We start from the raw sequence: 13,388 nt of genomic DNA, 5'->3' as shown, positions 1-13,388 counted from the left end.
ACACCCGGCACACAATGTGCTGCCTAGCACCAACACAGGCACCCTTGTGATATGGTGTAAGGCGGCCTGCATTGCAGACATGATTGGTTTGTGCAAGAAATTAGAGGACAAAAACAATCCTCTTATGCGTTTTCCTCTTTCTAAGTGTGTTGCAGAATGCAGCACAATTATTAAGAGCAAACTACGAGGAGTAAAGATATTTCTCCTCATTGTGCCTCCCCTGGGAAGGAGTAGCATTTTGACACATTCCTAAGTCGTGAAAAATCTGGGAATGTGCCAAAATCGATGGGTGGATGTGTGGGAACACCCACACTCCACCCATGAAATACCTTCGCAGGGAAAGATAAACGCAAGGCAGTGACTTGTTCAGCCTTGCGTTACTCCAGATTTACGTAGCAATGCAGGGCCATGCAAGGGAGCCTTGTTCTGCTTGGTAAATCTGACTTTAGTATTGTGTTGTCCTTGTGGCACGATGCATGATGCAAGGGCAACTCATTAGTATTATAAATCTGCCTCAGTGTTGAAGGCTTGCTGCATTATGACAGACACACAGCTCACGTCATCTAACTTTATGTCAGCCCACTGAACCTCTACATGAACTCTTAGCACACTGATGTCATACCTTGAGTACCGAAGAAATTCTTTGAATAGATTTTGCAAATTGTTTTACATTTAGCCCTTGCATCCAAATAGGAGTTATAATTTATCATATGTAATTGAATCTGAGGATGTATGAATGTTTGTATTCAGTGTGAGGCTGTGTCAGTAGCTGTATCGGTAAATGAGTGAGTGGAACTAGCTGTGTTGGTGAGTGAGTGGCAGTGTGAGGGGCTGTATGGGTGAGTGTGTGAGTACCTGTATAGTTACTGAAAAAACAATGGTTAAAGTGTCTTTAAAGTTCAAGTGTAAGTTAAAACATATTGTTTTAAACAAACAAAACCAATGAAATGCACCAAGTATAGTTATCAACAGTAACTATAACTCATGTCCGATGGGGAATGCTCAAGGCACCTACATAACACTCAATATACTCCCCCTGCTATCGATGCTTACATGAAATTTGTGCCTGTCCATTATAACATTTTTGTTTTTCTTAAAATCGTCCCTTCATTTTTAACTCAGCCCCATGGGTTGGGGTCACCTCAAGGACGCTTGCGGAGTGGAGCTGCGCATCCTACAATGTAGAAATACCATCTATGGTCTAAGGTATTGGGTCTGCTGACAAAGCCCAGAGATTTTTGATCATATAATAAGACTTCTTCTTACCAAGGGGAGGGAGGTTAGGCACTATTTTCCTTTCTCCATTGTCTCCCATTATGATGTATGGCCTCGCTGCAATTTTACCTATATTCGTGTAATGCATTGTTCTTCTTGTTGTGGCATGTATACTGCACGTTAGAGCACGTTAGTGAAAATAAACATTTCAAACTAAATTTGTGTCTCATTCAGGTCTTATTGTGGGCAGGTACGAGAGCGTGAGTGAAAAGGTGTGTCTTGTTACTGCGATTCCTGAGAGATCTGGGAGTGTTGTGTTCTGGGGTGTCAAATCATTTGCTTCTCCGAGAGTGTGTAGGAGAGCAAGTGAGGCACTATAGCTAGTCAGTCCTGGGCTCATGGGTACTGTCCTACACCGTTTCAGGGTAGTTCGCAAACACAGATGAAAAAGTTTGTCTATTTCTCTGGATATAATCTCTCAGACCCAAAATCGTATTATTTTTGGTTGTATGCACCGACACACACAAAATTGATGCTGACCCATACTTAATTGGTATATTCTTCATATTTCATAGCCGATTTATCCTTGAAAGCTTATGAATATTGGAAGGACATGATTGATTTAAAATCAACATGGGGTACCAAAGATTGGCAGGTGCAGGGAACTGAATCATTGCATTGTGCATGTTTGATACCATCATAGCTGATATTCCTAAATAAGACTGTACAACAGACTACTTGTTTTGGTTTAGCTACTGCAAAGAATTAAAATTTTCTTTGTTTCATCGTTGGAAGCCTATGCTACCTGGCAGCAATATACAAATCATACTCTAGATGATTTGAATTAAATGGTTCAAAACGGCACCCTTAACTCCTGCACTGTTAATCCCTTGGGTTGGTTAATATGGCCTCTCAATACTAATGCTTGTCAGCTGCGCTAATCAAACACATCCAGTGGATTTACACTCAGTAGACCTGACCCTCGTTCCCCACAATCACATTCGGTCACTACATCACCTGTGGGTAAAATGTGTCAGCAATGGTTGCAACATTAGACTTTGCCGCCTGTTAAACAACATCTCTCGCTTGTATCTGGTGAAATCAATTTGGCTGACTTTCTTTTAGGTCCAAAATCACCTTGCCCTAAACGGTTTGCATATGCAGCATATAATGAATTTTGGAAACTGTCACAGATGGAAGCCGGGTTCCGCTTACAAAAAATTGATCAAGACAATTTGAGAAAGGTTTTAGATGTGGTCAATACCAGTATTAATACTTTGTCCTCATGTATTTGCACCTTGGATGATATTGTTTCGTCTGTTATTGACATTGTACAGAATGATATATCTGTGTTGTATCATGGTCAAAATCAATTGCGCTCTGTAATGTCATTTGGTTGGACTTTACAAACGTTAAAAAATGGAAAAGTCCCATGGGATTATTTGAACGCTACTGCCCTGTTTTTGCTTTTCAATCCGACAGATAAGCAAAAGCTTATGTCCATGAAAGATTCTACATACACTTTGTTACCTATTGAGAAACTAGACCGGCTGCCCTTCTCAATAGTGGCGACTGATTCTTCAGTATGTTTAATACACAGGGTATTATCCTTGCCCATTTCCCTATTTCAGTTAACTGTATGCATGAAACATTATTCAATAGGTAGATTTGAGCCCCCTTGGTAGTACTTTCCAGCACGAATTGTGGTCCTTACCATTCACATTTCAATGTCAGCGTGTTGAAAAGGAACTTTTCCAAACGGGTGGACTGTGACTCTACAGTGGGATTTGCTTTAGTATGCAATAATAATAATAATCCACATCTGTAAAGTGCAAACAATCACCCGTAAGGGTCTCTAGGCGCCGTTGGGAAGATTAAGTAAGCTATTGCCCAGAGTCACATGGTGCTGGGCTAATCTGCCGCCGGCGCCGGGGACCGAACCACGATCCCCAGATTCTGGAGTCAGTCACCCTGGCCGCAGCGCCACACCACTTCCACACATGTTAAGCTTCACAGCACTTGCAACGTTACAGCCCCTAATTTGGCTTGTTTTCTGACAGGAACATCAGTGCCTTCCATTATTCCTATGCTAACTTTGCTTTCGAACGGAATTTATCTTATCCTGAATAACCACAACTGCAGCGGCTTACGAGCCAGCATTCCGCATATAGTGACTGTTTCCCAATGAGTTAGTTGTTGTAGCAATGTCCTTTTTCCACTCTGTTAGAAATGGCGATTTCTGGTTGGCTAGGGCTTGCGCCAAAGCCAGACAGAAACCACCACTCTAGTCAGGGCTGGGGAGTTACACGCCAAAGATAACCCCTGCTCACCCCCTTGGTAGCTTGGCACGAGCAGTCAGGCTTATCCCTGAGGCGATGTATAAAGCGTTTGCGCGCGCACCCAGCAACAACACCCAAGGCCCACCACAAAGGAAACTCCACACAAGGTATTCTATAAAAATAGCCTTTGTATTATACACAACACATTAGATAAAAACACACACTCTACAATGTGCCAACAGGCACGGGCAGAATTTACAAGGGATTACATATACAGGGGACAGGGCCACATGGACCACTGTCAGGAATTAGCACTTAGAACATAACACAAATTACCAAGTGTACATGTAGAACATAACCAGTATCTACTGGCGCAATAATGACCTCAGCGTCATCACACTAGCATCAGGTATAAAACCTATCCTGCATCCATCACAGGGGCATAAATCACATTATGCAATTCTCGCAAGTCTAACGCCTTAGACCTAGCCACCTAAGTATACCTACACTAGGGGTGTACATAACACAGGGAAGTACATTCTCCCTACCATCAACCTAAACAAGGTAAAACAACCTCCTAGGCAGAAATCCTATCTAGAGGTATGAAATACAGGCAGCGCAAAATATACTATACACAGTACATTTCCCAACCCCATAAGCATGAACACAAGGTGCGCAAAACATACTACACCGTACATTTCCTAGCACCAAAATCGCATTAGAGTCCAGGTTGCGCCAGAACCTAAACGTAGCAGCTGCCCACTACTTGCTGGGCAGCTGGGGACAAGCACAGGGCCTAAACGCTGCAGCTGGCACTAAGTGCTGCGCAGCTGGGAAGGCAAATGAAGCAGGGGCTCTCAATCGCCCCTGAAACAATATCGACAACGTTGGAGCCACCTAGGCTCGACACACACCATGTCCCCAAGTTGGAGCCTCTCTGGGCTCTAGAATAATCATGTTCCCACACGAGGAACTGGCACCCGTCGTTGGAGCGCAGGAGCGCTCTAAAACAAATCAGTCCCCCACGTTGGAGCCTCTCTGGGCTCTAAAAACAATTATGGCCCCATCGTTGCAGCTGCCCCCTGAGTAGCGGGGCAGCTGGGAGTATGGCGGCAAAAAGGAAGGACGATAAATTACTTTGCCCCCAGGTTGGAGCCGTGCACGGGCTCTAAAACTAATCACTCCCCATCGTTGCAGCTGACCCCTGCAAAGTGGGGCAGCTGGAGACTACTGCTCAATGTGGGGCAGCACGGGACCTCGGGACCCCCACAGGGGCCCTTAAAATAAACATTGCCACGTTGGAGCGGCCCGCTGCACAAACGGGGCCGCTCTGACCGTGTGACTCTGCCAGGCACCCTTGAATGCGAGCCCAACTCACCTGGGCTCTTCAGCGGCAGGACTCCGGTCTCCGCTCTTCGCACGCGGTGGGGGCAGGCACCGGCAATGTGCCTCGAGCCCCCTCCGCCTTCAGTCTCCACTTGCTGGTGCCCGCGGGGCTCTCCCTCAGCCATGGGAGCCCCGCACAGGCAGGCACCATCACCTTCACTCCGGGCAGCTTCTCAGGCGGCGGCGTGCGCGGGACTTCCTTCGCAAAACCGGAAGTCCCGCCCGCCGCCAGGCACATTCTCGCCTGACTTCCGTTTTTGGCCGCGACTCGGGCCACAGCGGTGATCTTCAAGAATCGCGGGGTGGGCACCCGCAATAAAACAAAGCAGTTCAGCGGGGTGGGCACCCGAAATATTATGAACATAAGTGGGGTGGCACCCGCATTGGCTCACAACTAGCGGGGTGGGCACCCGTGACAGGACACGACGAGGGGGAATCCCTACGCCGGGGATTCCCTCCAAGGACTTCGCAGCACCGCAGGCGGCAGAGAGGCGCTCGGGGAAACCAGGGAAGCGCTCCTCCATAATCATAAGCGCTCCTCAGCAGTTTGGAGACACAGCGCTCCCCAAGCGCTAGGCAGGCTGTAACAAGCCTTGGCAAAGGGATAAGTTGTAAGCAGTCCTGGGCATCAGAAGCTGGAGCACAGCAGCTCCCAGCAAAGGAAAAAGGTCCAGTAAGTCCATCTGGCATCCAGGGGCTGGGCAGGGCCCAGGGAGGCAAGCCTTCCCCTGGGCCCCAGCAGCAGCACGCCCCTGGTAGATTCGAGTTAGAACAAGAACATTTTGTAAGGGGACACAGCCCCTTTTTATACACCAAATCCCTTTGTTCTGGGTTCAGGGTGAGGGGGAAAACCAGTCGCAGCTGGTTGGGGAGCACCCTTGATGTGCTCAGCCCCTCACGCTATTCACTGGCAGGGCTAGGGTCGTCAGTCGCACCACAGGGGGCAGAGCCAGCACTGTGTGGGGAAAACCCTGCCCTATTCAGGTCCAAGGGGCACTCCTCCCCAGCCATCAGCATGCTAATCTCACACTCACCACTGGGGCAGACCCAACCAGACTCCTGGAGCCAGGCTCACCAGCCAGCTCCAGCCAATCACACGCCAGACACACTGCACACAGAAGCGCCCACTTCTTGAAGTGGCACTTCCAAACTAGGTACATGCACGCCGCACACATCATCGCGCAGCATTCAATCCCACGAGTCCGCACATACCAAACTCGGGCCTGCACACCCCACGCATCAGGAGCTACTAGGGATACATACATTCCCCATGCATTCCTATGGGAGGGCAGGCCTATCTCACCACATGCACTCAGAGCACGCACGCACTTTACCCTGGGACACAGGGAAAGTGCGCAGAAACCAAAAAATCACCACACCAAGTCACCAATAAAAAGCAAAAAGTTCAGGGGTGAACCTGCCAGAAGGGCCAAGTCCAACACAACCCCCTTCCAGCCAAAACGCAGGGCAGACCAATCACCACCGTGATGGACTTCCCTGCTTGGGGCGATAGAACACGGACGCAGGCCCACACTGCAGGGACACTCTCCGGTTCTACGCCATTCTCAATCAACATGGTTCCATCTGAAAAAAAACCAACCGAAAAGAACTCAGGCCCAACTAGGCTACCCCACTGGTACTACCTAGTTGTCCACGGCCAGGACCAGGCCCTAGGCCACCCAGATACCACTGGTCCTTGCCAAACCCAGAGTGGGGGGTAGTAACCCCTGGCGTACAAGCCATTCTCCACTCTCCCTCTCAGTGTAGTTCCCAACTACCACTGATCCTTCAACCTAGGGTCCGCACCCTCAGGCTGACCAGAGGTCACGGGCAAGAATGCCCCACCCTACCTCTACTTCTGGGGTTCCGCACCCTCCCAGGGAAGCACCTACCAGAACACAACTATCCCACCAGTTCAGGACCTCTCTCCACCAACTGGTCTACCACCTGGGATCCAAGTTCACCGGCTGCACCGGGGTCAGAGGCGAGGCCGCCCTCCCTCTGCACCCCCTTCCAGAGTTCCGCACCCTCCCAACTGGAGTGGTACCCCTAGAAGGCAAACCGGCCAGGACACTGACTACAGTCGTCCTTACGTCCAGATCCGGAAACACCGGCTACTGGCTCCCCAACCGAGGGACGTACCCTTTGGTCAGATGCCTGGCGGACCAGGACTTCCTAAGGGTGACACATACCTAGCGTGTCGTGTGACAGTCTGCCTGGCGCAGAGCTCACGACCTCCTGTCCCTCTGACAGTGCGTGAAGATGCCCCAGCAACCTGGCGCAGAGCTCACGACCTCCTGTCCCTCTGACAGTGCGTGAAGATGCCCCAGGACAGAAGTGGCGTCACCATGGTCACTCATTGGTGGCTCAGCCCATCTGGCCGGCCCCCTGACCCACTGGTTCCCACTGGGGACCTCTCCCCCTCTCACCCCTCACAACTGTACCCCACCTGCTTTCAGGGGGGTATCACCTCACAATTGCCCGGAGAACCAGGACTTCCTGGGAGTACATATACCCTCCCGAGGGTGACACATACCTAGCGTGTCGTGTGAAAGTCTGCCTGGCGCAGAGCTCACGACCTCCTGTCCCTCTGACAGTGCGTGAAGATACCCCAGGACAGAAGTGGCGACACCACGGTCACTCAGTGGCGACTCAGCCCTCCTGGCTGGTCCCTGACCTACTGGTTCCCACTGGGGAATCCCTCCCCCTCTCACCCCTCACTCTGGACTTCCGCACCCTCCCAACTGGAGCGGTACCGCCAGACACCAGGACTACTGGAGCTCTGATTACAGACGCTCCACGTCCTCTAGACACTGGGAGATCCTCCTCAAATGACCTATTGGTACAGCCTAGGCCCCCGACCTGATGTTCCCTAAAGAAACCATCCAGGCCCTGACACTGGGTTTCGGGCACCTGGAGACATGCAGTCCCACCCACTCCTTCTCCGCAGAGACAGGACGTGAGCCCCTACACCGAGACCTAGCTGGGCTACTCTGAACCTCTTCCACCACACTGGGCTGGAAGACACCTCAGCCACTCCTATTGGAATCACTCCCCAATGCAAGTTCCCTATCCCAGAGAACTCACACCCAAGCAACTAGCAAGCTCCTTATTTCAGAGAACTCACACCAAAGTATTCAGCAAGCTCCTTCTTTCAGAGAACTCACACCATTCATCCACACTCACACACCCCCCAGACTAGTAAGACAGTTTCTACCGCCCCTGATTTCTCAACCTGACCACCACGTGACCCAGGTACCACTACCCCTGGAACTGGGAATGGGAATACATGCACTGGACACACATCTGCTGCCACCACTGGATCCCACCCTCTGGTGAATCCAGAAAACACAATGCACTTAGGGGGATGATCTACCCTCCCGAGCTAGGGACACCTAACTCACAGTGCACAAGAAACACATTTCCAAAGAAATGACATTTAAAAGCAAATTTAAAACAATAATCCCTATACCATGTGATTTATCTAAATGCAGAGTTTTGTAGTGCGGCCAGTTGCCGCTGCGGTACAGCGCAAACGCAAGTCCAAATCCCACCGCTGATCACCAATGTTAGAAATGGCGATTTCTGGTTGGCTAGGGCTTGCGCCAAAGCCAGACAGAAACCACCACTCTAGTCAGGGCTGGGGAGTTACACGCCAAAGATAACCCCTGCTCACCCCCTTGGTAGCTTGGTACGAGCAGTCAGGCTTATCCCTGAGGCGATGTGTAAAGCGTTTGCGCACGCACCCAGCAACAACACCCAAGGCCCACCACAAAGGAAACTCCACACAAGGTATTCTATAAAAATAGCCTTTGTATTATACACAACACATTAGATAAAAACACACACTCTACAATGTGCCAACAGGCACGGGCAGAATTTACAAGGGATTATATATACAGGGGACAGGGCCACATGGACCACTGTCAGGAATTAGCACTTAGAACATAACACAAATTACCAAGTGTACATGTAGAACATAACCAGTATCTACTGGCGCAATAATGACCTCAGCGTCATCACACTAGCATCAGGTATAAAACCTATCCTGCATCCATCACAGGGGCATAAATCACATTATGCAATTCTCGCAAGTCTAACGCCTTAGACCTAGCCACCTAAGTATACCTACACTAGGGGCGTACATAACACAGGGAAGTACATTCTCCCTACCATCAACCTAAACAAGGTAAAACAACCTCCTAGGCAGAAATCCTATCTAGAGGTATGAAATACAGGGAGCGCAAAATATACTATACACAGTACATTTCCCAACCCCATAAGCATGAACACAAGGTGCGCAAAACATACTACATCGTACATTTCCTAGCACCAAAATCGCATTAGAGTCCAGGTTGCGCCAGAACCTAAACGTAGCAGCTGCCCACTACTTGCTGGGCAGCTGGGGACAAGCACAGGGCCTAAACGCTGCAGCTGGCACTAAGTGCTGCGCAGCTGGGAAGGCAAATGAAGCAGGGGCTCTCAATCGCCCCTGAAACAATATCGACAATGTTGGAGCCACCTAGGCTCGACACACACCATGTCCCCAAGTTGGAGCCTCTCTGGGCTCTAGAATAATCATGTTCCCACACGAGGAACTGGCACCCGTCGTTGGAGCGCAGGAGCGCTCTAAAACAAATCAGTCCCCCACGTTGGAGCCTCTCTGGGCTCTAAAAACAATTATGGCCCCATCGTTGCAGCTGCCCCCTGAGTAGCGGGGCAGCTGGGAGTATGGTGGCAAAAAGGAAGGACGATAAATTACTTTGCCCCCAGGTTGGAGCCGCGCACGGGCTCTAAAACTAATCACTCCCCATCGTTGCAGCTGACCCCTGCAAAGTGGGGCAGCTGGAGACTACTGCTCAACGTGGGGCAGCACGGGACCTCGGGACCCCCACAGGGGCCCTTAAAATAAACATCGCCACGTTGGAGCGGCCCGCTGCGCAAACGGGGCCGCTCTGACCGTGTGCCTCTGCCAGGCACCCTTGAATGCGAGCCCAACTCCCCTGGGCTCTTCAGCGGCAGGACTCCGGTCTCCGCTCTTCGCACGCGGTGGGGGCAGGCACCGGCAATGTGCCTCGAGCCCCCTCCGCCTTCAGTCTCCACTTGCTGGTGCCCGCGGGGCTCTCCCTCAGCCATGGGAGCCCCGCACAGGCAGGCACCATCACCTTCACTCCGGGCAGCTTCTCAGGCGGCGGCGTGCGCGGGACTTCCTTCGCAAAACCGGAAGTCCCGCCCGCCGCCAGGCACATTCTCGCCTGACTTCCGTTTTTGGCCGCGACTCGGGCCGCAGCGGTGATCTTCAAGAATCGCGGGGTGGGCACCCGCAATAAAACAAAGCAGTTCAGCGGGGTGGGCACCCGAAATAATATGAACATAAGTGGGGTGGCACCCGCATTGGCTCACAACTAGCGGGGTGGGCACCCGTGACAGGACACGACGAGGGGGAATCCCTACGCCGGGGATTCCCTCCAAGGACTTCGCAGCACCGCAGGCGGCAGAGAGGCGCTCGGGGAAACCAGGGAAGCGCTCCTCCATAATCATAAGCGCTCCTCAGCAGTTTGGAGACACAGTGCTCCCCAAGCGCTAGGCAGGCTGTAACAAGCCTTGGCAAAGGGATAAGTTGTAAGCAGTCCTGGGCATCAGAAGCTGGAGCACAGCAGCTCCCAGCAAAGGAAAAAGGTCCAGTAAGTTCATCTGGCATCCAGGGGCTGGGCATGGCCCAGGGAGGCAAGCCTTCCCCTGGGCCCCAGCAGCAGCACGCCCCTGGTAGATTCGAGTTAGAACAAGAACATTTTGTAAGGGGACACAGCCCCTTTTTATACACCAAATCCCTTTGTTCTGGGTTCAGGGTGAGGGGGAAAACCAGTCGCAGCTGGTTGGGGAGCACCCTTGATGTGCTCAGCCCCTCACTCTATTCACTGGCAGGGCTAGGGTCGTCAGTCGCACCACAGGGGGCGGAGCCAGCACTGTGTGGGGAAAACCCTGCCCTATTCAGGTGCAAGGGGCACTCCTCCCCAGCCATCAGCATGCTAATCTCACACTCACCACTGGGGCAGACCCAACCAGACTCCTGGAGCCAGGCTCACCAGCCAGCTCCAGCCAATCACACGCCAGACACACTGCACACAGAAGCGCCCACTTCTTGAAGTGGCACTTCCAAACTAGGTACATGCACGCCGCACACATCATCGCGCAGCATTCAATCCCACGAGTCCGCACATACCAAACTCGGGCCTGCACACCCCACGCATCAGGAGCTACTAGGGATACATACATTCCCCATGCATTCCTATGGGAGAGCAGGCCTATCTCACCACATGCACTCAGAGCACGCACGCACTTTACCCTGGGACACAGGGAAAGTGCGCAGAAACCAAAAAATCACCACACCAAGTCACCAATAAAAAGCAAAAAGTTCAGGGGTGAACCTGCCAGAAGGGCCAAGTCCAACACACTCCCACACGGGAGTGTTGATAGTTCACTGTGGCCTTCCATTCCCACTTTGAAAACAGATTTCAATAAACTAAGCAAACTCTCAGCGCCATTGTTTCAACAGGAAGTCGCTCTCACTTCGGCTCAAGAGACCTTAGAATTGCAGGTGGCTAGAATGTCTAGTGAGATTCAGTCCCTCCTAGATATGAATTTCCCACTACATTTAGGGAATTGATTCATCAAATATTTAATGCGTTGGACAATGAAGGCCTTGCACATTTTTTTAAACTTGTGGGATCCTGCCTTGTGTCATCTTTTCAGACAATTTTTGGATTAATACCGGCCTTTATTCATTCTATTTTTCCCAGCGCCTTCGGAGGGTTTCCATTGATCTTTTTGCTAGCATGCGGTGTGCTGGTACTCCCGCTCCTGTTGCACAATGGCTGCCCTTCATGTGGTAATGCCAATTGCGACTGTACCGTGACCAATGCAACAACTTTTTGGATGCTTGCCATGAGCGACGCTTGGTGTAAGTTATGGCCTTACCTTTCGCTTCGCCTATTTCACTTACGTGCAACCTGTGTTCTATTGCCAAAGGTGCCCTTTCTGTTGGACCATTGATGTCTCCCTCTCCAATACATCATGCGCTGACCTGGATTATGATCTGTTGGTGGGTCCATTGCTGGCCCATGACCAGGCCTGTTCTGGGGACTGCTGTTTGATGTGTGCGGCTGCATTTGTAGTGTTGGCAGACTAGAATACCTGTGAGGCTGCACAGCGCAACTTGCAGCAGAGTTTCATCGAATATCACGCAAGTTGCCTGGATATGCTCCTGGAGGCATTGGATTAGGAAGAGCACATATGTTCATTCGAACTGCTCAACTGCATGGCGTCCATCTTTGCCACAAACAACAGGGATAACCTTTTGGAACTGCTTGCATTCCCTGGTGCATATAATTTGGTGAATTTCTCAGAATGACCATAAAACATTTTTTAATTAAAAACACGTAAGGAACTGTGCATTTTTATTTTCTCCTCAGGTGTTTTTTGGTTATGCTTACCATTGCTTTTCTGTTTTTCTATATGCTACAACCTGGCCAAGGGGAGGGTGTCACGTGGCCAATAGGTACATTGTCGACATCACTAACTTAGTATAAGCCCTGCAGCCATGTTGCAGCTTTTGCGCACATTACTACATAGCTTTATTTTTGCAAGACTCTGTTTATGCTTTTCACATGAGAACTGTCTGCTGTGTTCATTCTCTGCCTTTTCCGGGAGTTTAGTCTAAACATTGTGAGAAAGGTCGATAAACAATGACCCATGTTATTCTGTTCTGGTCAGGCCCTAGTACCTAGACAAAACACACTAACCCAGCTGCTGCTGGAAGCTCGTACTTTGATTTTACGGGGGATACATGTTTAGGTAACACACACTTGGAGAGGGAGCTTTCCAGGGAGAAGAGCAGCACACACCTACGATGTAGAAATACCATCTATGGTCTAAGGTATGGGGTCTGCTGACAAAGGCCAGAAAAAACCTTCTGTTATATAATAATACTTCTTCTTACCAGGGAGAGGGATGTTAGGCACTATAGTCCTTTCACCATTGTCTTTATAAGATGACATCTCCCTTTATGATGTACGGCCTAGCTCCAATGCTAACGATATTCGTGTTATGCATTTTTCTGCTTGTTGTGGCACGTATACTGCATGTTAGAGCACGTTAGTTAAAATAAACATTTTAAACTATATTCGTGTCTCAGTCAGATCTTATTGTGGACAGGTACAAGAGCAAAAAGGTGTGTCTTGTTACTGCGATTCCTAAGAGACCTGAGAGTACTGTGTTCTGGGGTGTCTAATCATTTGCTTCTCTGTGCATGTGTAGGAGAGCGAGTGAGACACTATAGGTTGTCGGTCCTGGGCTTGAGGGCACTAAGGTGGTAGGAAGGACCTGTCCCTATACACTGAGGTCCCTTAATCCTGCGCATAATTCTGTGTATGTGCAGAATCCCTGCATCATTATCTCTAGAATGCCACCCCTGGTCTAAGGGAGCAGGGTATCCCTACCCTGCTTCCC

The 13,388-nt window shown here is 50.3% G+C and overlaps 1 protein-coding gene across 1 annotated transcript in view; it reads right to left on the bottom strand.

Moving 5' to 3' along the window:
- HTR2C (5-hydroxytryptamine receptor 2C) overlaps positions 1–13,388 on the bottom strand; it is a 3,718,710-nt gene that overhangs the window by 1,008,581 nt on the left and 2,696,741 nt on the right. The gene's annotated exons all lie outside the window — the stretch shown is intronic.

This window comes from Triturus cristatus, chromosome 5_2, assembly GCF_964204655.1.
Source record: "Triturus cristatus chromosome 5_2, aTriCri1.1, whole genome shotgun sequence".
In the NCBI taxonomy this organism is placed as follows: Eukaryota; Metazoa; Chordata; class Amphibia; order Caudata; family Salamandridae; genus Triturus; species Triturus cristatus.
The sequence above is the reverse complement of the archived record's forward strand: the minus strand, read 5'-3'. Positions and strand labels throughout refer to the sequence as shown.